Genomic DNA, 26,978 nt, shown 5'->3' with positions numbered 1-26,978 from the left:
ATTACGGTGCAAAACGCTATGGAAATGGCCAATAATTACCAACATACTAGTGATTTCAAAAGGGTCAGGATGAAATCTGAAGCACGATCCACACTTTTCCCATCTCACGCAAATATGCACTTACCAACTCTGGAGGTAAACCAATCAAAGGCAGGGCTGACAGAAGCCCCGCACTTACACCCCACCCAGAAATCTCAACTACCAGGCAGGATTCTTACGCGAATGCGAGAAACCTGCTCGGGTTCTGAAAATCATGGTGAAACCACAGTGGAATAATACTGAAAAGAACACTTTCTTTGCAGTCTCTAGCACCAACTATTGGAAATGCTATGTTTACTGGGCCTCGGCCTGCTTTCTTCTGTGAAAACTCCCGTATGCTTAAGGATGCAGAGACCAACCTTAAGACAGTTACGGTGAAAAGTGGTACGGAAAAATACCAAATAGTTCTCCACCTAGCGGTTCTTTCAAAAGTTGTGCCACACACACCTCTTGGAAAGGTCGAGTTACTTTGGCCTAGCCTTCGATTGGTCTGGAGAAGGAATCGCCGTTCCTAGCTGATGAATCAAATGATTCCGAAATGAACGGTGAAAAGTGCGGATCCTGTTTCAGTCTTTAGACTGAAACAGGATCCGCACTATTCACCTGTCCCACAAAGGCGCACTTCTCATGTCTGGCGCTAGTCCTACAAACCCAGGACGGACAGAGGCCCTGCACTTGCGACCCCAGAAAAATATCTCATCTCCAAGGGAGGATTCTTACGCTAACGGTTGAAAAGGGCTCCCGTTCTTGAAACGGTGGTGAAAGGACGGTGAAATAATACTGAAAACAATCCTATCTTCCAAGGCTCCGGTGCCAGGTATGGGAAATACCAAGTTACCTGGGCCTCAGCAGAGGTTTCTCTGCGAAAAGCATCATAGGCTTCAGGATGCAGAGACCGACCTCATGACTATTACGGTGCAAAACTCTATGCAAATGGCCAATAATTACCAACATACTGGTGATTTCAAAAGGGTCAGGATGAAATCTGCAGCACGATCCACACTTTTCCCATCTCACGCAAATATGCACTTACCAACTCTGGAGGTAAACCAATCAAAGGCAGGGCTGACAGAAGCCCCGCACTTACACCCCACCCAGAAATCTCAACTACCAGGCAGGATTCTTACGCTAATGCGAGAAACCTGCTCGGGTTCTGAAAATCATGGTGAAACCACAGTGGAATAATACTGAAAAGAACACTTTCTTTGCAGTCTCTAGCACCAACTATTGGAAATGCCAAGTTTACTGGGCCTCGGCCTGCTTTCGTCTGTGAAAACTCCCGTATGCTTAAGGATGCAGAGACCAACCTTAGGACAGTTACGGTGAAAAGTGCTACGGAAAAATACCAAATAGTTCTCCACCTAGCGGTTCTTTCAAAAGTTGTGCCACACACCTCTTGGAAAGGTCGAGTTACTTTGGCCTAGCCGTCGATTGGTCTGGAGAAGGAATCGCCGTTCCTAGCTGATGAATCAAATGATTCTGAAAGGAACGGTGAAAAGTGCGGATCCTGTTTCTGTCTTTAGACTGAAACAGGATCCGCACTATTCACCTCTCCCACAAAGGCGCACTTCTCATGTCTGGCGCTAGTCCTACAAACCCAGGACGGACAGAGGCCCTGCACTTGCGACCCCAGAAAAATATCTCATCTCCAAGGGAGGATTCTTACGCTAACGGTTGAAACGGTCTCCCGTTCTTGAAACGGTGGTGAAAGGACGGTGAAATAATACTGAAAACAATCCTATCTTCCAAGGCTCCGGTGCCAGGTATGGGAAATACCAAGTTACCTGGGCCTCAGCAGAGGTTTCTCTGCGAAAAGCATCATAGGCTTCAGGATGCAGAGACCGACCTCATGACTATTACGGTGCAAAACGCTATGGAAATGGCCAATAATTACCAACATACTGGTGATTTCAAAAGGGTCAGGATGAAATCTGAAGCACGATCCACACTTTTCCCATCTCACGCAAATATGCACTTACCAACTCTGGAGGAAAACCAATCAAAGGCAGGGCTGACAGAAGCCCCGCACTTACACCCCACCCAGAAATCTCAACTACCAGGCAGGATTCTTACGCTAATGCGAGAAACCTGCTCGGGTTCTGAAAATCATGGTGAAACCACAGTGGAATAATACTGAAAAGAACACTTTCTTTGCAGTCTCTAGCACCAACTATTGGAAATGCCAAGTTTACTGGGCCTCGGCCTGCTTTCGTCTGTGAAAACTCCCGTATGCTTAAGGATGCAGAGACCAACCTTAGGACAGTTACGGTGAAAAGTGCTACGGAAAAATACCAAATAGTTCTCCACCTAGCGGTTCTTTCAAAAGTTGTGCCACACACCTCTTGGAAAGGTCGAGTTACTTTGGCCTAGCCTTCGATTGGTCTGGAGAAGGAATCGCCGTTCCTAGCTGATGAATCAAATGATTCTGAAAGGAACGGTGAAAAGTGCGGATCCTGTTTCTGTCTTTAGACTGAAACAGGATCCGCACTATTCACCTCTCCCACAAAGGCGCACTTCTCATGTCTGGCGCTAGTCCTACAAACCCAGGACGGACAGAGGCCCTGCACTTGCGACCCCAGAGAAATATCTCATCTCCAAGGGAGGATTCTTACGCTAACGGTTGAAAAGGGCTCCCGTTCTTGAAACGGTGGTGAAAGGACGGTGAAATAATCCTGAAAACAATCCTATCTTCCAAGGCTCCGGTGCCAGGTATGGGAAATACCAAGTTACCTGGGCCTCAGCAGAGGTTTCTCTGCGAAAAGCATCATAGGCTTCAGGATGCAGAGACCGACCTCATGACTATTACGGTGCAAAACGCTATGGAAATGGCCAATAATTACCAACATACTGGTGATTTCAAAAGGGTCAGGATGAAATCTGAAGCACGATCCACACTTTTCCCATCTCACGCAAATATGCACTTACCAACTCTGGAGGAAAACCAATCAAAGGCAGGGCTGACAGAAGCCCCGCACTTACACCCCACCCAGAAATCTCAACTACCAGGCAGGATTCTTACGCGAATGCGAGAAACCTGCTCGGGTTCTGAAAATCATGGTGAAACCACAGTGGAATAATACTGAAAAGAACACTTTCTTTGCAGTCTCTAGCACCAACTATTGGAAATGCTATGTTTACTGGGCCTCGGCCTGCTTTCTTCTGTGAAAACTCCCGTGTGCTTAAGGATGCAGAGACCAACCTTAAGACAGTTACGGTGAAAAGTGGTACGGAAAAATACCAAATAGTTCTCCACCTAGCGGTTCTTTCAAAAGTTGTGCCACACACACCTCTTGGAAAGGTCGAGTTACTTTGGCCTAGCCTTCGATTGGTCTGGAGAAGGAATCGCCGTTCCTAGCTGATGAATCAAATGATTCCGAAATGAACGGTGAAAAGTGCGGATCCTGTTTCAGTCTTTAGACTGAAACAGGATCCGCACTATTCACCTGTCCCATAAAGGCGCACTTCTCATGTCTGGCGCTAGTCCTACAAACCCAGGACGGACAGAGGCCCTGCACTTGCGACCCCAGAAAAATATCTCATCTCCAAGGGAGGATTCTTACGCTAACGGTTGAAAAGGGCTCCCGTTCTTGAAACGGTGGTGAAAGGACGGTGAAATAATACTGAAAACAATCCTATCTTCCAAGGCTCCGGTGCCAGGTATGGGAAATACCAAGTTACCTGGGCCTCAGCAGAGGTTTCTCTGCGAAAAGCATCATAGGCTTCAGGATGCAGAGACCGACCTCATGACTATTACGGTGCAAAACGCTATGCAAATGGCCAATAATTACCAACATACTGGTGATTTCAAAAGGGTCAGGATGAAATCTGCAGCACGATCCACACTTTTCCCATCTCACGCAAATATGCACTTACCAACTCTGGAGGTAAACCAATCAAAGGCAGGGCTGACAGAAGCCCCGCACTTACACCCCACCCAGAAATCTCAACTACCAGGCAGGATTCTTACGCTAATGCGAGAAACCTGCTCGGGTTCTGAAAATCATGGTGAAACCACAGTGGAATAATACTGAAAAGAACACTTTCTTTGCAGTCTCTAGCACCAACTATTGGAAATGCCAAGTTTACTGGGCCTCGGCCTGCTTTCGTCTGTGAAAACTCCCGTATGCTTAAGGATGCAGAGACCAACCTTAGGACAGTTACGGTGAAAAGTGCTACGGAAAAATACCAAATAGTTCTCCACCTAGCGGTTCTTTCAAAAGTTGTGCCACACACCTCTTGGAAAGGTCGAGTTACTTTGGCCTAGCCTTCGATTGGTCTGGAGAAGGAATCGCCGTTCCTAGCTGATGAATCAAATGATTCTGAAAGGAACGGTGAAAAGTGCGGATCCTGTTTCTGTCTTTAGACTGAAACAGGATCCGCACTATTCACCTCTCCCACAAAGGCGCACTTCTCATGTCTGGCGCTAGTCCTACAAACCCAGGACGGACAGAGGCCCTGCACTTGCGACCCCAGAAAAATATCTCATCTCCAAGGGAGGATTCTTACGCTAACGGTTGAAACGGTCTCCCCTTCTTGAAACGGTGGTGAAAGGACGGTGAAATAATACTGAAAACAATCCTATCTTCCAAGGCTCCGGTGCCAGGTATGGGAAATACCAAGTTACCTGGGCCTCAGCAGAGGTTTCTCTGCGAAAAGCATCATAGGCTTCAGGATGCAGAGACCGACCTCATGACTATTACGGTGCAAAACGCTATGGAAATGGCCAATAATTACCAACATACTGGTGATTTCAAAAGGGTCAGGATGAAATCTGAAGCACGATCCACACTTTTCCCATCTCACGCAAATATGCACTTACCAACTCTGGAGGTAAACCAATCAAAGGCAGGGCTGACAGAAGCCCCGCACTTACACCCCACCCAGAAATCTCAACTACCAGGCAGGATTCTTACGCTAATGCGAGAAACCTGCTCGGGTTCTGAAAATCATGGTGAAACCACAGTGGAATAATACTGAAAAGAACACTTTCTTTGCAGTCTCTAGCACCAACTATTGGAAATGCCAAGTTTACTGGGCCTCGGCCTGCTTTCGTCTGTGAAAACTCCCGTATGCTTAAGGATGCAGAGACCAACCTTAGGACAGTTACGGTGAAAAGTGCTACGGAAAAAATACCAAATAGTTCTCCACCTAGCGGTTCTTTCAAAAGTTGTGCCACACACCTCTTGGAAAGGTCGAGTTACTTTGGCCTAGCCTTCGATTGGTCTGGAGAAGGAATCGCCGTTCCTAGCTGATGAATCAAATGATTCCGAAAGGAACGGTGAAAAGTGCGGATACTGTTTCTGTCTTTAGACTGAAACAGGATCCGCACTATTCACCTCTCCCAAAAAGGCGCACTTCTCATGTCTGGCGCTAGTCCTACAAACCCAGGACGGACAGAGGCCCTGCACTTGCGACCCAAAAAATATCTCATCTCCAAGGGAGGATTCTTACGCTAACGGTTGAAACGGGCTCCCGTTCTTGAAACGGTGGTGAAAGGACGGTGAAATAATACTGAAAACAATCCTATCTTCCAAGGCTCCGGTGCCAGGTATGGGAAATATCAAGTTACCTGGGCCTCAGCAGAGGTTTCTCTGCGAAAAGCATCATAGGCTTCAGGATGCAGAGACCGACCTCATGACTATTACGGTGCAAAACGCTATGGAAATGGCCAATAATTACCAACATACTGGTGATTTCAAAAGGGTCAGGATGAAATCTGAAGCACGATCCACACTTTTCCCATCTCACGCAAATATGCACTTACCAACTCTGGAGGTAAACCAATCAAAGGCAGGGCTGACAGAAGCCCCGCACTTACACCCCACCCAGAAATCTCAACTACCAGGCAGGATTCTTACGCTAATGCGAGAAACCTGCTCGGGTTCTGAAAATCATGGTGAAACCACAGTGGAATAATACTGAAAAGAACACTTTCTTTGCAGTCTCTAGCACCAACTATTGGAAATGCCAAGTTTACTGGGCCTCGGCCTGCTTTCGTCTGTGAAAACTCCCGTATGCTTAAGGATGCAGAGACCAACCTTAGGACAGTTACGGTGAAAAGTGCTACGGAAAAATACCAAATAGTTCTCCACCTAGCGGTTCTTTCAAAAGTTGTGCCACACACCTCTTGGAAAGGTCGAGTTACTTTGGCCTAGCCTTCGATTGGTCTGGAGAAGGAATCGCCGTTCCTAGCTGATGAATCAAATGATTCTGAAAGGAACGGTGAAAAGTGCGGATCCTGTTTCTGTCTTTAGACTGAAACAGGATCCGCACTATTCACCTCTCCCACAAAGGCGCACTTCTCATGTCTGGCGCTAGTCCTACAAACCCAGGACGGACAGAGGCCCTGCACTTGCGACCCCAGAAAAATATCTCATCTCCAAGGGAGGATTCTTACGCTAACGGTTGAAAAGGGCTCCCGTTCTTGAAACGGTGGTGAAAGGACGGTGAAATAATACTGAAAACAATCCTATCTTCCAAGGCTCCGGTGCCAGATATGGGAAATACCAAGTTACCTGGGCCTCAGCAGAGGTTTCTCTGCGAAAAGCATCATAGGCTTCAGGATGCAGAGACCGACCTCATGACTACTACGGTGCACAACGCTATGCAAATGGCCAATAATTACCAACATACTAGTGATTTCAAAAGGGTCAGGATGAAATCTGAAGCACGATCCACACTTTTCCCATCTCACGCAAATATGCACTTACCAACTCTGGAGGTAAACCAATCAAAGGCAGGGCTGACAGAAGCCCCGCACTTACACCCCACCCAGAAATCTCAACTACCAGGCAGGATTCTTACGCGAATGCGAGAAACCTGCTCGGGTTCTGAAAATCATGGTGAAACCACAGTGGAATAATACTGAAAAGAACACTTTCTTTGCAGTCTCTAGCACCAACTATTGGAAATGCTATGTTTACTGGGCCTCGGCCTGCTTTCTTCTGTGAAAACTCCCGTATGCTTAAGGATGCAGAGACCAACCTTAAGACAGTTACGGTGAAAAGTGGTACGGAAAAATACCAAATAGTTCTCCACCTAGCGGTTCTTTCAAAAGTTGTGCCACACACACCTCTTGGAAAGGTCGAGTTACTTTGGCCTAGCCTTCGATTGGTCTGGAGAAGGAATCGCCGTTCCTAGCTGATGAATCAAATGATTCCGAAATGAACGGTGAAAAGTGCGGATCCTGTTTCAGTCTTTAGACTGAAACAGGATCCGCACTATTCACCTGTCCCACAAAGGCGCACTTCTCATGTCTGGCGCTAGTCCTACAAACCCAGGGCGGACAGAGGCCCTGCACTTGCGACCCCAGAAAAATATCTCATCTCCAAGGGAGGATTCTTACGCTAACGGTTGAAAAGGGCTCCCGTTCTTGAAACGGTGGTGAAAGGACGGTGAAATAATACTGAAAACAATCCTATCTTCCAAGGCTCCGGTGCCAGGTATGGGAAATACCAAGTTACCTGGGCCTCAGCAGAGGTTTCTCTGCGAAAAGCATCATAGGCTTCAGGATGCAGAGACCGACCTCATGACTATTACGGTGCAAAACTCTATGCAAATGGCCAATAATTACCAACATACTGGTGATTTCAAAAGGGTCAGGATGAAATCTGCAGCACGATCCACACTTTTCCCATCTCACGCAAATATGCACTTACCAACTCTGGAGGTAAACCAATCAAAGGCAGGGCTGACAGAAGCCCCGCACTTACACCCCACCCAGAAATCTCAACTACCAGGCAGGATTCTTACGCTAATGCGAGAAACCTGCTCGGGTTCTGAAAATCATGGTGAAACCACAGTGGAATAATACTGAAAAGAACACTTTCTTTGCAGTCTCTAGCACCAACTATTGGAAATGCCAAGTTTACTGGGCCTCGGCCTGCTTTCGTCTGTGAAAACTCCCGTATGCTTAAGGATGCAGAGACCAACCTTAGGACAGTTACGGTGAAAAGTGCTACGGAAAAATACCAAATAGTTCTCCACCTAGTGGTTCTTTCAAAAGTTGTGCCACACACCTCTTGGAAAGGTCGAGTTACTTTGGCCTAGCCGTCGATTGGTCTGGAGAAGGAATCGCCGTTCCTAGCTGATGAATCAAATGATTCTGAAAGGAACGGTGAAAAGTGCGGATCCTGTTTCTGTCTTTAGACTGAAACAGGATCCGCACTATTCACCTCTCCCACAAAGGCGCACTTCTCATGTCTGGCGCTAGTCCTACAAACCCAGGACGGACAGAGGCCCTGCACTTGCGACCCCAGAAAAATATCTCATCTCCAAGGGAGGATTCTTACGCTAACGGTTGAAAAGGGCTCCCGTTCTTGAAACGGTGGTGAAAGGACGGTGAAATAATACTGAAAACAATCCTATCTTCCAAGGCTCCGGTGCCAGATATGGGAAATACCAAGTTACCTGGGCCTCAGCAGAGGTTTCTCTGCGAAAAGCATCATAGGCTTCAGGATGCAGAGACCGACCTCATGACTATTACGGTGCAAAACGCTATGGAAATGGCCAATAATTACCAACATACTAGTGATTTCAAAAGGGTCAGGATGAAATCTGAAGCACGATCCACACTTTTCCCATCTCACGCAAATATGCACTTACCAACTCTGGAGGTAAACCAATCAAAGGCAGGGCTGACAGAAGCCCCGCACTTACACCCCACCCAGAAATCTCAACTACCAGGCAGGATTCTTACGCGAATGCGAGAAACCTGCTCGGGTTCTGAAAATCATGGTGAAACCACAGTGGAATAATACTGAAAAGAACACTTTCTTTGCAGTCTCTAGCACCAACTATTGGAAATGCTATGTTTACTGGGCCTCGGCCTGCTTTCTTCTGTGAAAACTCCCGTATGCTTAAGGATGCAGAGACCAACCTTAAGACAGTTACGGTGAAAAGTGGTACGGAAAAATACCAAATAGTTCTCCACCTAGCGGTTCTTTCAAAAGTTGTGCCACACACACCTCTTGGAAAGGTCGAGTTACTTTGGCCTAGCCTTCGATTGGTCTGGAGAAGGAATCGCCGTTCCTAGCTGATGAATCAAATGATTCCGAAATGAACGGTGAAAAGTGCGGATCCTGTTTCAGTCTTTAGACTGAAACAGGATCCGCACTATTCACCTGTCCCACAAAGGCGCACTTCTCATGTCTGGCGCTAGTCCTACAAACCCAGGACGGACAGAGGCCCTGCACTTGCGACCCCAGAAAAATATCTCATCTCCAAGGGAGGATTCTTACGCTAACGGTTGAAAAGGGCTCCCGTTCTTGAAACGGTGGTGAAAGGACGGTGAAATAATACTGAAAACAATCCTATCTTCCAAGGCTACGGTGCCAGGTATGGGAAATACCAAGTTACCTGGGCCTCAGCAGAGGTTTCTCTGCGAAAAGCATCATAGGCTTCAGGATGCAGAGACCGACCTCATGACTATTACGGTGCAAAACTCTATGCAAATGGCCAATCATTACCAACATACTGGTGATTTCAAAAGGGTCAGGATGAAATCTGCAGCACGATCCACACTTTTCCCATCTCACGCAAATATGCACTTACCAACTCTGGAGGTAAACCAATCAAAGGCAGGGCTGACAGAAGCCCCGCACTTACACCCCACCCAGAAATCTCAACTACCAGGCAGGATTCTTACGCGAATGCGAGAAACCTGCTCGGGTTCTGAAAATCATGGTGAAACCACAGTGGAATAATACTGAAAAGAACACTTTCTTTGCAGTCTCTAGCACCAACTATTGGAAATGCCAAGTTTACTGGGCCTCGGCCTGCTTTCGTCTGTGAAAACTCCCGTATGCTTAAGGATGCAGAGACCAACCTTAGGACAGTTACGGTGAAAAGTGCTACGGAAAAATACCAAATAGTTCTCCACCTAGCGGTTCTTTCAAAAGTTGTGCCACACACCTCTTGGAAAGGTCGAGTTACTTTGGCCTAGCCGTCGATTGGTCTGGAGAAGGAATCGCCGTTCCTAGCTGATGAATCAAATGATTCTGAAAGGAACGGTGAAAAGTGCGGATCCTGTTTCTGTCTTTAGACTGAAACAGGATCCGCACTATTCACCTCTCCCACAAAGGCGCACTTCTCATGTCTGGCGCTAGTCCTACAAACCCAGGACGGACAGAGGCCCTGCACTTGCGACCCCAGAAAAATATCTCATCTCCAAGGGAGGATTCTTACGCTAACGGTTGAAACGGTCTCCCGTTCTTGAAACGGTGGTGAAAGGACGGTGAAATAATACTGAAAACAATCCTATCTTCCAAGGCTCCGGTGCCAGGTATGGGAAATACCAAGTTACCTGGGCCTCAGCAGAGGTTTCTCTGCGAAAAGCATCATAGGCTTCAGGATGCAGAGACCGACCTCATGACTATTACGGTGCAAAACGCTATGCAAATGGCCAATAATTACCAACATACTGGTGATTTCAAAAGGGTCAGGATGAAATCTGAAGCACGATCCACACTTTTCCCATCTCACGCAAATATGCACTTACCAACTCTGGAGGTAAACCAATCAAAGGCAGGGCTGACAGAAGCCCCGCACTTACACCCCACCCAGAAATCTCAACTACCAGGCAGGATTCTTACGCTAATGCGAGAAACCTGCTCGGGTTCTGAAAATCATGGTGAAACCACAGTGGAATAATACTGAAAAGAACACTTTCTTTGCAGTCTCTAGCACCAACTATTGGAAATGCCAAGTTTACTGGGCCTCGGCCTGCTTTCGTCTGTGAAAACTCCCGTATGCTTAAGGATGCAGAGACCAACCTTAGGACAGTTACGGTGAAAAGTGCTACGGAAAAATACCAAATAGTTCTCCACCTAGCGGTTCTTTCAAAAGTTGTGCCACACACCTCTTGGAAAGGTCGAGTTACTTTGGCCTAGCCTTCGATTGGTCTGGAGAAGGAATCGCCGTTCCTAGCTGATGAATCAAATGATTCTGAAAGGAACGGTGAAAAGTGCGGATCCTGTTTCTGTCTTTAGACTGAAACAGGATCCGCACTATTCACCTCTCCCACAAAGGCGCACTTCTCATGTCTGGCGCTAGTCCTACAAACCCAGGACGGACAGAGGCCCTGCACTTGCGACCCCAGAGAAATATCTCATCTCCAAGGGAGGATTCTTACGCTAACGGTTGAAAAGGGCTCCCGTTCTTGAAACGGTGGTGAAAGGACGGTGAAATAATACTGAAAACAATCCTATCTTCCAAGGCTCCGGTGCCAGGTATGGGAAATACCAAGTTACCTGGGCCTCAGCAGAGGTTTCTCTGCGAAAAGCATCATAGGCTTCAGGATGCAGAGACCGACCTCATGACTATTACGGTGCAAAACGCTATGGAAATGGCCAATAATTACCAACATACTGGTGATTTCAAATGGTCAGGATGAAATCTGAAGCACGATCCACACTTTTCCCATCTCACGCAAATATGCACTTACCAACTCTGGAGGTAAACCAATCAAAGGCAGGGCTGACAGAAGCCCCGCACTTACACCCCACCCAGAAATCTCAACTACCCGGCAGGATTCTTACGCTAATGCGAGAAACCTGCTCGGGTTCTGAAAATCATGGTGAAACCACAGTGGAATAATACTGAAAAGAACACTTTCTTTGCAGTCTCTAGCACCAACTATTGGAAATGCCAAGTTTACTGGGCCTCGGCCTGCTTTCGTCTGTGAAAACTCCCGTATGCTTAAGGATGCAGAGACGAACCTTAGGACAGTTACGGTGAAAAGTGCTACGGAAAAATACCAAATAGTTCTCCACCTAGCGGTTTTTTCAAAAGTTGTGCCACACACACCTCTTGGAAAGGTCGAGTTACTTTGGCCTAGCCTTCGATTGGTCTGGAGAAGGAATCGCCGTTCCTAGCTGATGAATCAAATGATTCCGAAATGAACGGTGAAAAGTGCGGATCCTGTTTCTGTCTTTAGACTGAAACAGGATCCGCACTATTCACCTCTCCCACAAAGGCGCACTTCTCATGTCTGGCGCTAGTCCTACAAACCCAGGACGGACAGAGGCCCTGCACTTGCGACCCCAGAGAAATATCTCATCTCCAAGGGAGGATTCTTACGCTAACGGTTGAAAAGGGCTCCCGTTCTTGAAACGGTGGTGAAAGGACGGTGAAATAATACTGAAAACAATCCTATCTTCCAAGGCTCCGGTGCGAGGTATGGGAAATACCAAGTTACCTGGGCCTCAGCAGAGGTTTCTCTGCGAAAAGCATCATAGGCTTCAGGATGCAGAGACCGACCTCATGACTATTACGGTGCAAAACGCTATGGAAATGGCCAATAATTACCAACATACTGGTGATTTCAAAAGGGTCAGGATGAAATCTGAAGCACGATCCACACTTTTCCCATCTCACGCAAATATGCACTTACCAACTCTGGAGGTAAACCAATCAAAGGCAGGGCTGTCAGAAGCCCCGCACTTACACCCCACCCAGAAATCTCAACTACCAGGCAGGATTCTTACGCTAATGCGAGAAACCTGCTCGGGTTCTGAAAATCATGGTGAAACCACAGTGGAATAATACTGAAAAGAACACTTTCTTTGCAGTCTCTAGCACCAACTATTGGAAATGCTATGTTTACTGGGCCTCGGCCTGCTTTCTTCTGTGAAAACTCCCGTATGCTTAAGGATGCAGAGACCAACCTTAGGACAGTTACGGTGAAAAGTGCTACGGAAAAATACCAAATAGTTCTCCACCTAGCGGTTCTTTCAAAAGTTGTGCCACACACCTCTTGGAAAGGTCGAGTTACTTTGGCCTAGCCTTCGATTGGTCTGGAGAAGGAATCGCCGTTCCTAGCTGATGAATCAAATGATTCTGACAGGAACGGTGAAATGTGCGCATCCTGTTTCAGTCTTTAGACTGAAACAGGATCCGCACTATTCACCTGTCCCACAAAGGCGCACTTCTCATGTCTGGCGCTAGTCCTACAAACCCAGGACGGACAGAGGCCCTGCACTTGCGACCCCAGAAAAATATCTCATCTCCAAGGGAGGATTCTTACGCTAACGGTTGAAAAGGGCTCCCGTTCTTGAAACGGTGGTGAAAGGACGGTGAAATAATACTGAAAACAATCCTATCTTCCAAGGCTCCGGTGCCAGGTATGGGAAATACCAAGTTACCTGGGCCTCAGCAGAGGTTTCTCTGCGAAAAGCATCATAGGCTTCAGGATGCAGAGACCGACCTCATGACTATTACGGTGCAAAACGCTATGCAAATGGCCAATAATTACCAACATACTGGTGATTTCAAAAGGGTCAGGATGAAATCTGAAGCACGATCCACACTTTTCCCATCTCACGCAAATATGCACTTACCAACTCTGGAGGTAAACCAATCAAAGGCAGGGCTGACAGAAGCCCCGCACTTACACCCCACCCAGAAATCTCAACTACCAGGCAGGATTCTTACGCTAATGCGAGAAACCTGCTCGGGTTCTGAAAATCATGGTGAAACCACAGTGGAATAAAACTGAAAAGAACACTTTCTTTGCAGTCTCTAGCACCAACTATTGGAAATGCCAAGTTTACTGGGCCTCGGCCTGCTTTCGTCTGTGAAAACTCCCGTATGCTTAAGGATGCAGAGACCAACCTTAGGACAGTTACGGTGAAAAGTGCTACGGAAAAATACCAAATAGTTCTCCACCTAGCGGTTCTTTCAAAAGTTGTGCCACACACCTCTTGGAAAGGTCGAGTTACTTTGGCCTAGCCTTCGATTGGTCTGGAGAAGGAATCGCCGTTCCTAGCTGATGAATCAAATGATTCTGAAAGGAACGGTGAAAAGTGCGGATCCTGTTTCTGTCTTTAGACTGAAACAGGATCCGCACTATTCACCTCTCCCACAAAGGCGCACTTCTCATGTCTGGCGCTAGTCCTACAAACCCAGGACGGACAGAGGCCCTGCACTTGCGACCCCAGAAAAATATCTCATCTCCAAGGGAGGATTCTTACGCTAACGGTTGAAACGGGCTCCCGTTCTTGAAACGGTGGTGAAAGGACGGTGAAATAATACTGAAAACAATCCTATCTTCCAAGGCTCCGGTGCCAGGTATGGGAAATATCAAGTTACCTGGGCCTCAGCAGAGGTTTCTCTGCGAAAAGCATCATAGGCTTCAGGATGCAGAGACCGACCTCATGACTATTACGGTGCAAAACGCTATGGAAATGGCCAATAATTACCAACATACTGGTGATTTCAAAAGGGTCAGGATGAAATCTGAAGCACGATCCACACTTTTCCCATCTCACGCAAATATGCACTTACCAACTCTGGAGGTAAACCAATCAAAGGCAGGGCTGACAGAAGCCCCGCACTTACACCCCACCCAGAAATCTCAACTACCAGGCAGGATTCTTACGCTAATGCGAGAAACCTGCTCGGGTTCTGAAAATCATGGTGAAACCACAGTGGAATAATACTGAAAAGAACACTTTCTTTGCAGTCTCTAGCACCAACTATTGGAAATGCCAAGTTTACTGGGCCTCGGCCTGCTTTCGTCTGTGAAAACTCCCGTATGCTTAAGGATGCAGAGACCAACCTTAGGACAGTTACGGTGAAAAGTGCTACGGAAAAAATACCAAATAGTTCTCCACCTAGCGGTTCTTTCAAAAGTTGTGCCACACACCTCTTGGAAAGGTCGAGTTACTTTGGCCTAGCCTTCGATTGGTCTGGAGAAGGAATCGCCGTTCCTAGCTGATGAATCAAATGATTCTGAAAGGAACGGTGAAAAGTGCGGATACTGTTTCTGTCTTTAGACTGAAACAGGATCCGCACTATTCACCTCTCCCAAAAAGGCGCACTTCTCATGTCTGGCGCTAGTCCTACAAACCCAGGACGGACAGAGGCCCTGCACTTGCGACCCCAGAAAAATATCTCATCTCCAAGGGAGGATTCTTACGCTAACGGTTGAAAAGGGCTCCCGTTCTTGAAACGGTGGTGAAAGGACGGTGAAATAATACTGAAAACAATCCTATCTTCCAAGGCTCCGGTGCCAGGTATGGGAAATATCAAGTTACCTGGGCCTCAGCAGAGGTTTCTCTGCGAAAAGCATCATAGGCTTCAGGATGCAGAGACCGACCTCATGACTATTACGGTACAAAACGCTATGGAAATGGCCAATAATTACCAACATACTGGTGATTTCAAAAGGGTCAGGATGAAATCTGAAGCACGATCCACACTTTTCCCATCTCACGCAAATATGCACTTACCAACTCTGGAGGTAAACCAATCAAAGGCAGGGCTGACAGAAGCCCCGCACTTACACCCCACCCAGAAATCTCAACTACCAGGCAGGATTCTTACGCTAATGCGAGAAACCTGCTCGGGTTCTGAAAATCATGGTGAAACCACAGTGGAATAATACTGAAAAGAACACTTTCTTTGCAGTCTCTAGCACCAACTATTGGAAATGCCAAGTTTACTGGGCCTCGGCCTGCTTTCGTCTGTGAAAACTCCCGTATGCTTAAGGATGCAGAGACCAACCTTAGGACAGTTACGGTGAAAAGTGCTACGGAAAAATACCAAATAGTTCTCCACCTAGCGGTTCTTTCAAAAGTTGTGCCACACACCTCTTGGAAAGGTCGAGTTACTTTGGCCTAGCCTTCGATTGGTCTGGAGAAGGAATCGCCGTTCCTAGCTGATGAATCAAATGATTCTGAAAGGAACGGTGAAAAGTGCGGATCCTGTTTCTGTCTTTAGACTGAAACAGGATCCGCACTATTCACCTCTCCCACAAAGGCGCACTTCTCATGTCTGGCGCTAGTCCTACAAACCCAGGACGGACAGAGGCCCTGCACTTGCGACCCCAGAAAAATATCTCATCTCCAAGGGAGGATTCTTACGCTAACGGTTGAAAAGGGCTCCCGTTCTTGAAACGGTGGTGAAAGGACGGTGAAATAATACTGAAAACAATTCTATCTTCCAAGGCTCCGGTGCCAGATATGGGAAATACCAAGTTACCTGGGCCTCAGCAGAGGTTTCTCTGCGAAAAGCATCATAGGCTTCAGGATGCAGAGACCGACCTCATGACTATTACGGTGCAAAACGCTATGGAAATGGCCAATAATTACCAACATACTGGTGATTTCAAAAGGGTCAGGATGAAATCTGAAGCACGATCCACACTTTTCCCATCTCACGCAAATATGCACTTACCAACTCTGGAGGTAAACCAATCAAAGGCAGGGCTGACAGAAGCCCCGCACTTACACCCCACCCAGAAATCTCAACTACCAGGCAGGATTCTTACGCTAATGCGAGAAACCTGCTCGGGTTCTGAAAATCATGGTGAAACCACAGTGGAATAATACTGAAAAGAACACTTTCTTTGCAGTCTCTAGCACCAACTATTGGAAATGCCAAGTTTACTGGGCCTCGGCCTGCTTTCGTCTGTGAAAACTCCCGTATGCTTAAGGATGCAGAGACCAACCTTAGGACAGTTACGGTGAAAAGTGCTACGGAAAAAATACCAAATAGTTCTCCACCTAGCGGTTCTTTCAAAAGTTGTGCCACACACCTCTTGGAAAGGTCGAGTTACTTTGGCCTAGCCTTCGATTGGTCTGGAGAAGGAATCGCCGTTCCTAGCTGATGAATCAAATGATTCTGAAAGGAACGGTGAAAAGTGCGGATACTGTTTCTGTCTTTAGACTGAAACAGGATCCGCACTATTCACCTCTCCCAAAAAGGCGCACTTCTCATGTCTGGCGCTAGTCCTACAAACCCAGGACGGACAGAGGCCCTGCACTTGCGACCCCAAAAAATATCTCATCTCCAAGGGAGGATTCTTACGCTAACGGTTGAAACGGGCTCCCGTTCTTGAAACGGTGGTGAAAGGACGGTGAAATAATACTGAAAACAATCCTATCTTCCAAGGCTCCGGTGCCAGGTATGGGAAATATCAAGTTACCTGGGCCTCAGCAGAGGTTTCTCTGCGAAAAGCATCATAGGCTTCAGGATGCAGAGACCGACCTCATGACTATTACGGTGCAAAACGCTATGGAAATGGCCAATAATTACCAACATACTGGTGATTTCAAAAGGGTCAGGATGAAATCTGAAGCACGATCCACACTTTTCCCATCTCACGCAAATATGCACTTACCAACTCTGGAGGTAAACCAATCAAAGGCAGGGCTGACAGAAGCCCTGCACTTACACCCCACCCAGAAATCTCAACTACCAGGCAGGATTCTTACGCTAATGCGAGAAACCTGCTCGGGTTCTGAAAATCATGGTGAAACCACAGTGGAATAATACTGAAAAGAACACTTTCTTTGCAGTCTCTAGCACCAACTATTGGAAATGCTATGTTTACTGGGCCTCGGCCTGTTTTCTTCTGTGAAAACTCCCGTATGCTTAAGGATGCAGAGACCAACCTTCAGACAGTTACGGTGAAAAGTGCTACGGAAAAATACCAAATAGTTCTCCACCTAGCGGTTCTTTCAAAAGTTGTGCCACACACCTCTTGGAAAGGTCGAGTTACTTTGGCCTAGCCTTCGATTGGTCTGGAGAAGGAATCGCCGTTCCTAGCTGATGAATCAAATGATTCTGAAAGGAACGGTGAAAAGTGCGGATCCTGTTTCTGTCTTTAGACTGAAACAGGATCCGCACTATTCACCTCTCCCACAAAGGCGCACTTCTCATGTCTGGCGCTAGTCCTACAAACCCAGGACGGACAGAGGCCCTGCACTTGCGACCCCAGAAAAATATCTCATCTCCAAGGGAGGATTCTTACGCTAACGGTTGAAAAGGGCTCCCGTTCTTGAAACGGTGGTGAAAGGACGGTGAAATAATCCTGAAAACAAACCTATCTTCCAAGGCTCCAGTGCGAGGTATGGGAAATACCAAGTTACCTGGGCCTCAGCAGAGGTTTCTCTGCGAAAAGCATCATAGGCTTCAGGATGCAGAGACCGACCTCATGACTATTACGGTGCAAAACGCTATGGAAATGGCCAATAATTACCAACATACTGGTGATTTCAAAAGGGTCAGGATGAAATCTGAAGCACGATCCACACTTTTCCCATCTGACGCAAATATGCACTTACCAACTCTGGAGGTAAACCAATCAAAGGCAGGGCTGACAGAAGCCCCGCACTTACACCCCACCCAGAAATCTCAACTACCAGGCAGGATTCTTACGCTAATGCGAGAAACCTGCTCGGGTTCTGAAAATCATGGTGAAACCACAGTGGAATAATACTGAAAAGAACACTTTCTTTGCAGTCTCTAGCACCAACTATTGGAAATGCCAAGTTTACTGGGCCTCGGCCTGCTTTCGTCTGTGAAAACTCCCGTATGCTTAAGGATGCAGAGACGAACCTTAGGACAGTTACGGTGAAAAGTGCTACGGAAAAATACCAAATAGTTCTCCACCTAGCGGTTCTTTCAAAAGTTGTGCCACACACACCTCTTGGAAAGGTCGAGTTACTTTGGCCTAGCCTTCGATTGGTCTGGAGAAGGAATCGCCGTTCCTAGCTGATGAATCAAATGATTCCGAAATGAACGGTGAAAAGTGCGGATCCTGTTTCAGTCTTTAGACTGAAACAGGATCCGCACTATTCACCTGTCCCACAAAGGCGCACTTCTCATGTCTGGCGCTAGTCCTACAAACCCAGGACGGACAGAGGCCCTGCACTTGCGACCCCAGAAAAATATCTCATCTCCAAGGGAGGATTCTTACGCTAACGGTTGAAAAGGGCTCCCGTTCTTGAAACGGTGGTGAAAGGACGGTGAAATAATACTGAAAACAATCCTATCTTCCAAGGCTCCGGTGCGAGGTATGGGAAATACCAAGTTACCTGGGCCTCAGCAGAGGTTTCTCTGCGAAAAGCATCATAGGCTTCAGGATGCAGAGACCGACCTCATGACTATTACGGTGCAAAACGCTATGGAAATGGCCAATAATTACCAACATACTGGTGATTTCAAAAGGGTCAGGATGAAATCTGAAGCACGATCCACACTTTTCCCATCTCACGCAAATATGCACTTACCAACTCTGGAGGTAAACCAATCAAAGGCAGGGCTGTCAGAAGCCCCGCACTTACACCCCACCCAGAAATCTCAACTACCAGGCAGGATTCTTACGCTAATGCGAGAAACCTGCTCGGGTTCTGAAAATCATGGTGAAACCACAGTGGAATAATACTGAAAAGAACACTTTCTTTGCAGTCTCTAGCACCAACTATTGGAAATGCTATGTTTACTGGGCCTCGGCCTGCTTTCTTCTGTGAAAACTCCCGTATGCTTAAGGATGCAGAGACCAACCTTAGGACAGTTACGGTGAAAAGTGCTACGGAAAAATACCAAATAGTTCTCCACCTAGCGGTTCTTTCAAAAGTTGTGCCACACACCTCTTGGAAAGGTCGAGTTACTTTGGCCTAGCCTTCGATTGGTCTGGAGAAGGAATCGCCGTTCCTAGCTGATGAATCAAATGATTCTGACAGGAACGGTGAAAAGTGCGCATCCTGTTTCAGTCTTTAGACTGAAACAGGATCCGCACTATTCACCTGTCCCACAAAGGCGCACTTCTCATGTCTGGCGCTAGTCCTACAAACCCAGGACGGACAGAGGCCCTGCACTTGCGACCCCAGAAAAATATCTCATCTCCAAGGGAGGATTCTTACGCTAACGGTTGAAAAGGGCTCCCGTTCTTGAAACGGTGGTGAAAGGACGGTGAAATAATACTGAAAACAATCCTATCTTCCAAGGCTCCGGTGCCAGGTATGGGAAATACCAAGTTACCTGGGCCTCAGCAGAGGTTTCTCTGCGAAAAGCATCATAGGCTTCAGGATGCAGAGACCGACCTCATGACTATTACGGTGCAAAACGCTATGCAAATGGCCAATAATTACCAACATACTGGTGATTTCAAAAGGGTCAGGATGAAATCTGAAGCACGATCCACACTTTTCCCATCTCACGCAAATATGCACTTACCAACTCTGGAGGTAAACCAATCAAAGGCAGGGCTGACAGAAGCCCCGCACTTACACCCCACCCAGAAATCTCAACTACCAGGCAGGATTCTTACGCTAATGCGAGAAACCTGCTCGGGTTCTGAAAATCATGGTGAAACCACAGTGGAATAAAACTGAAAAGAACACTTTCTTTGCAGTCTCTAGCACCAACTATTGGAAATGCCAAGTTTACTGGGCCTCGGCCTGCTTTCGTCTGTGAAAACTCCCGTATGCTTAAGGATGCAGAGACCAACCTTAGGACAGTTACGGTGAAAAGTGCTACGGAAAAATACCAAATAGTTCTCCACCTAGCGGTTCTTTCAAAAGTTGTGCCACACACCTCTTGGAAAGGTCGAGTTACTTTGGCCTAGCCTTCGATTGGTCTGGAGAAGGAATCGCCGTTCCTAGCTGATGAATCAAATGATTCTGAAAGGAACGGTGAAAAGTGCGGATCCTGTTTCTGTCTTTAGACTGAAACAGGATCCGCACTATTCACCTCTCCCACAAAGGCGCACTTCTCATGTCTGGCGCTAGTCCTACAAACCCAGGACGGACAGAGGCCCTGCACTTGCGACCCCAGAAAAATATCTCATCTCCAAGGGAGGATTCTTACGCTAACGGTTGAAACGGGCTCCCGTTCTTGAAACGGTGGTGAAAGGACGGTGAAATAATACTGAAAACAATCCTATCTTCCAAGGCTCCGGTGCCAGGTATGGGAAATATCAAGTTACCTGGGCCTCAGCAGAGGTTTCTCTGCGAAAAGCATCATAGGCTTCAGGATGCAGAGACCGACCTCATGACTATTACGGTGCAAAACGCTATGGAAATGGCCAATAATTACCAACATACTGGTGATTTCAAAAGGGTCAGGATGAAATCTGAAGCACGATCCACACTTTTCCCATCTCACGCAAATATGCACTTACCAACTCTGGAGGTAAACCAATCAAAGGCAGGGCTGACAGAAGCCCCGCACTTACACCCCACCCAGAAATCTCAACTACCAGGCAGGATTCTTACGCTAATGCGAGAAACCTGCTCGGGTTCTGAAAATCATGGTGAAACCACAGTGGAATAATACTGAAAAGAACACTTTCTTTGCAGTCTCTAGCACCAACTATTGGAAATGCCAAGTTTACTGGGCCTCGGCCTGCTTTCGTCTGTGAAAACTCCCGTATGCTTAAGGATGCAGAGACCAACCTTAGGACAGTTACGGTGAAAAGTGCTACGGAAAAAATACCAAATAGTTCTCCACCTAGCGGTTCTTTCAAAAGTTGTGCCACACACCTCTTGGAAAGGTCGAGTTACTTTGGCCTAGCCTTCGATTGGTCTGGAGAAGGAATCGCCGTTCCTAGCTGATGAATCAAATGATTCTGAAAGGAACGGTGAAAAGTGCGGATACTGTTTCTGTCTTTAGACTGAAACAGGATCCGCACTATTCACCTCTCCCAAAAAGGCGCACTTCTCATGTCTGGCGCTAGTCCTACAAACCCAGGACGGACAGAGGCCCTGCACTTGCGACCCCAGAAAAATATCTCATCTCCAAGGGAGGATTCTTACGCTAACGGTTGAAAAGGGCTCCCGTTCTTGAAACGGTGGTGAAAGGACGGTGAAATAATACTGAAAACAATCCTATCTTCCAAGGCTCCGGTGCCAGGTATGGGAAATATCAAGTTACCTGGGCCTCAGCAGAGGTTTCTCTGCGAAAAGCATCATAGGCTTCAGGATGCAGAGACCGACCTCATGACTATTACGGTACAAAACGCTATGGAAATGGCCAATAATTACCAACATACTGGTGATTTCAAAAGGGTCAGGATGAAATCTGAAGCACGATCCACACTTTTCCCATCTCACGCAAATATGCACTTACCAACTCTGGAGGTAAACCAATCAAAGGCAGGGCTGACAGAAGCCCCGCACTTACACCCCACCCAGAAATCTCAACTACCAGGCAGGATTCTTACGCTAATGCGAGAAACCTGCTCGGGTTCTGAAAATCATGGTGAAACCACAGTGGAATAATACTGAAAAGAACACTTTCTTTGCAGTCTCTAGCACCAACTATTGGAAATGCCAAGTTTACTGGGCCTCGGCCTGCTTTCGTCTGTGAAAACTCCCGTATGCTTAAGGATGCAGAGACCAACCTTAGGACAGTTACGGTGAAAAGTGCTACGGAAAAATACCAAATAGTTCTCCACCTAGCGGTTCTTTCAAAAGTTGTGCCACACACCTCTTGGAAAGGTCGAGTTACTTTGGCCTAGCCTTCGATTGGTCTGGAGAAGGAATCGCCGTTCCTAGCTGATGAATCAAATGATTCTGAAAGGAACGGTGAAAAGTGCGGATCCTGTTTCTGTCTTTAGACTGAAACAGGATCCGCACTATTCACCTCTCCCACAAAGGCGCACTTCTCATGTCTGGCGCTAGTCCTACAAACCCAGGACGGACAGAGGCCCTGCACTTGCGACCCCAGAAAAATATCTCATCTCCAAGGGAGGATTCTTACGCTAACGGTTGAAAAGGGCTCCCGTTCTTGAAACGGTGGTGAAAGGACGGTGAAATAATACTGAAAACAATTCTATCTTCCAAGGCTCCGGTGCCAGATATGGGAAATACCAAGTTACCTGGGCCTCAGCAGAGGTTTCTCTGCGAAAAGCATCATAGGCTTCAGGATGCAGAGACCGACCTCATGACTATTACGGTGCAAAACGCTATGGAAATGGCCAATAATTACCAACATACTGGTGATTTCAAAAGGGTCAGGATGAAATCTGAAGCACGATCCACACTTTTCCCATCTCACGCAAATATGCACTTACCAACTCTGGAGGTAAACCAATCAAAGGCAGGGCTGACAGAAGCCCCGCACTTACACCCCACCCAGAAATCTCAACTACCAGGCAGGATTCTTACGCTAATGCGAGAAACCTGCTCGGGTTCTGAAAATCATGGTGAAACCACAGTGGAATAATACTGAAAAGAACACTTTCTTTGCAGTCTCTAGCACCAACTATTGGAAATGCCAAGTTTACTGGGCCTCGGCCTGCTTTCGTCTGTGAAAACTCCCGTATGCTTAAGGATGCAGAGACCAACCTTAGGACAGTTACGGTGAAAAGTGCTACGGAAAAAATACCAAATAGTTCTCCACCTAGCGGTTCTTTCAAAAGTTGTGCCACACACCTCTTGGAAAGGTCGAGTTACTTTGGCCTAGCCTTCGATTGGTCTGGAGAAGGAATCGCCGTTCCTAGCTGATGAATCAAATGATTCTGAAAGGAACGGTGAAAAGTGCGGATACTGTTTCTGTCTTTAGACTGAAACAGGATCCGCACTATTCACCTCTCCCAAAAAGGCGCACTTCTCATGTCTGGCGCTAGTCCTACAAACCCAGGACGGACAGAGGCCCTGCACTTGCGACCCCAAAAAATATCTCATCTCCAAGGGAGGATTCTTACGCTAACGGTTGAAACGGGCTCCCGTTCTTGAAACGGTGGTGAAAGGACGGTGAAATAATACTGAAAACAATCCTATCTTCCAAGGCTCCGGTGCCAGGTATGGGAAATATCAAGTTACCTGGGCCTCAGCAGAGGTTTCTCTGCGAAAAGCATCATAGGCTTCAGGATGCAGAGACCGACCTCATGACTATTACGGTGCAAAACGCTATGGAAATGGCCAATAATTATCAACATACTGGTGATTTCAAAAGGGTCAGGATGAAATCTGAAGCACGATCCACACTTTTCCCATCTCACGCAAATATGCACTTACCAACTCTGGAGGTAAACCAATCAAAGGCAGGGCTGACAGAAGCCCCGCACTTACACCCCACCCAGAAATCTCAACTACCAGGCAGGATTCTTACGCTAATGCGAGAAACCTGCTCGGGTTCTGAAAATCATGGTGAAACCACAGTGGAATAATACTGAAAAGAACACTTTCTTTGCAGTCTCTAGCACCAACTATTGGAAATGCCAAGTTTACTGGGCCTCGGCCTGCTTTCGTCTGTGAAAACTCCCGTATGCTTAAGGATGCAGAGACCAACCTTAGGACAGTTACGGTGAAAAGTGCTACGGAAAAATACCAAATAGTTCTCCACCTAGCGGTTCTTTCAAAAGTTGTGCCACACACCTCTTGGAAAGGTCGAGTTACTTTGGCCTAGCCTTCGATTGGTCTGGAGAAGGAATCGCCGTTCCTAGCTGATGAATCAAATGATTCTGAAAGGAACGGTGAAAAGTGCGGATCCTGTTTCTGTCTTTAGACTGAAACAGGATCCGCACTATTCACCTCTCCCACAAAGGCGCACTTCTCATGTCTGGCGCTAGTCCTACAAACCCAGGACGGACAGAGGCCCTGCACTTGCGACCCCAGAAAAATATCTCATCTCCAAGGGAGGATTCTTACGCTAACGGTTGAAAAGGGCTCCCGTTCTTGAAACGGTGGTGAAAGGACGGTGAAATAATACTGAAAACAATTCTATCTTCCAAGGCTCCGGTGCCAGATATGGGAAATACCAAGTTACCTGGGCCTCAGCAGAGGTTTCTCTGCGAAAAGCATCATAGGCTTCAGGATGCAGAGACCGACCTCATGACTATTACGGTGCAAAACGCTATGGAAATGGCCAATAATTACCAACATACTGGTGATTTCAAAAGGGTCAGGATGAAATCTGAAGCACGATCCACACTTTTCCCATCTCACGCAAATATGCACTTACCAACTCTGGAGGTAAACCAATCAAAGGCAGGGCTGACAGAAGCCCCGCACTTACACCCCACCCAGAAATCTCAACTACCAGGCAGGATTCTTACGCTAATGCGAGAAACCTGCTCGGGTTCTGAAAATCATGGTGAAACCACAGTGGAATAATACTGAAAAGAACACTTTCTTTGCAGTCTCTAGCACCAACTATTGGAAATGCCAAGTTTACTGGGCCTCGGCCTGCTTTCGTCTGTGAAAACTCCCGTATGCTTAAGGATGCAGAGACCAACCTTAGGACAGTTACGGTGAAAAGTGCTACGGAAAAATACCAAATAGTTCTCCACCTAGCGGTTCTTTCAAAAGTTGTGCCACACACCTCTTGGAAAGGTCGAGTTACTTTGGCCTAGCCTTCGATTGGTCTGGAGAAGGAATCGCCGTTCCTAGCTGATGAATCAAATGATTCTGAAAGGAACGGTGAAAAGTGCGGATACTGTTTCTGTCTTTAGACTGAAACAGGATCCGCACTATTCACCTCTCCCAAAAAGGCGCACTTCTCATGTCTGGCGCTAGTCCTACAAACCCAGGACGGACAGAGGCCCTGCACTTGCGACCCCAAAAAATATCTCATCTCCAAGGGAGGATTCTTACGCTAACGGTTGAAACGGGCTCCCGTTCTTGAAACGGTGGTGAAAGGACGGTGAAATAATACTGAAAACAATCCTATCTTCCAAGGCTCCGGTGCCAGGTATGGGAAATATCAAGTTACCTGGGCCTCAGCAGAGGTTTCTCTGCGAAAAGCATCATAGGCTTCAGGATGCAGAGACCGACCTCATGACTATTACGGTGCAAAACGCTATGGAAATGGCCAATAATTACCAACATACTGGTGATTTCAAAAGGGTCAGGATGAAATCTGAAGCACGATCCACACTTTTCCCATCTCACGCAAATATGCACTTACCAACTCTGGAGGTAAACCAATCAAAGGCAGGGCTGACAGAAGCCCCGCACTTACACCCCACCCAGAAATCTCAACTACCAGGCAGGATTCTTACGCGAATGCGAGAAACCTGCTCGGGTTCTGAAAATCATGGTGAAACCACAGTGGAATAATACTGAAAAGAACACTTTCTTTGCAGTCTCTAGCACCAACTATTGGAAATGCTATGTTTACTGGGCCTCGGCCTGCTTTCTTCTGTGAAAACTCCCGTATGCTTAAGGATGCAGAGACCAACCTTAAGACAGTTACGGTGAAAAGTGGTACGGAAAAATACCAAATAGTTCTCCACCTAGCGGTTCTTTCAAAAGTTGTGCCACACACACCTCTTGGAAAGGTCGAGTTACTTTGGCCTAGCCTTCGATTGGTCTGGAGAAGGAATCGCCGTTCCTAGCTGATGAATCAAATGATTCCGAAATGAACGGTGAAAAGTGCGGATCCTGTTTCAGTCTTTAGACTGAAACAGGATCCGCACTATTCACCTGTCCCACAAAGGCGCACTTCTCATGTCTGGCGCTAGTCCTACAAACCCAGGACGGACAGAGGCCCTGCACTTGCGACCCCAGAAAAATATCTCATCTCCAAGGGAGGATTCTTACGCTAACGGTTGAAAAGGGCTCCCGTTCTTGAAACGGTGGTGAAAGGACGGTGAAATAATACTGAAAACAATCCTATCTTCCAAGGCTCCGGTGCCAGGTATGGGAAATACCAAGTTACCTGGGCCTCAGCAGAGGTTTCTCTGCGAAAAGCATCATAGGCTTCAGGATGCAGAGACCGACCTCATGACTATTACGGTGCAAAACTCTATGCAAATGGCCAATAATTACCAACATACTGGTGATTTCAAAAGGGTCAGGATGAAATCTGCAGCACGATCCACACTTTTCCCATCTCACGCAAATATGCACTTACCAACTCTGGAGGTAAACCAATCAAAGGCAGGGCTGACAGAAGCCCCGCACTTACACCCCACCCAGAAATCTCAACTACCAGGCAGGATTCTTACGCTAATGCGAGAAACCTGCTCGGGTTCTGAAAATCATGGTGAAACCACAGTGGAATAATACTGAAAAGAACACTTTCTTTGCAGTCTCTAGCACCAACTATTGGAAATGCCAAGTTTACTGGGCCTCGGCCTGCTTTCGTCTGTGAAAACTCCCGTATGCTTAAGGATGCAGAGACCAACCTTAGGACAGTTACGGTGAAAAGTGCTACGGAAAAATACCAAATAGTTCTCCACCTAGCGGTTCTTTCAAAAGTTGTGC

This window comes from Lemur catta, chromosome 4 (assembly GCF_020740605.2).
Source record: "Lemur catta isolate mLemCat1 chromosome 4, mLemCat1.pri, whole genome shotgun sequence".
NCBI classification, from domain to species: domain Eukaryota; kingdom Metazoa; phylum Chordata; class Mammalia; order Primates; family Lemuridae; genus Lemur; species Lemur catta.
Note: the sequence above shows the minus strand (reverse complement) of the source record.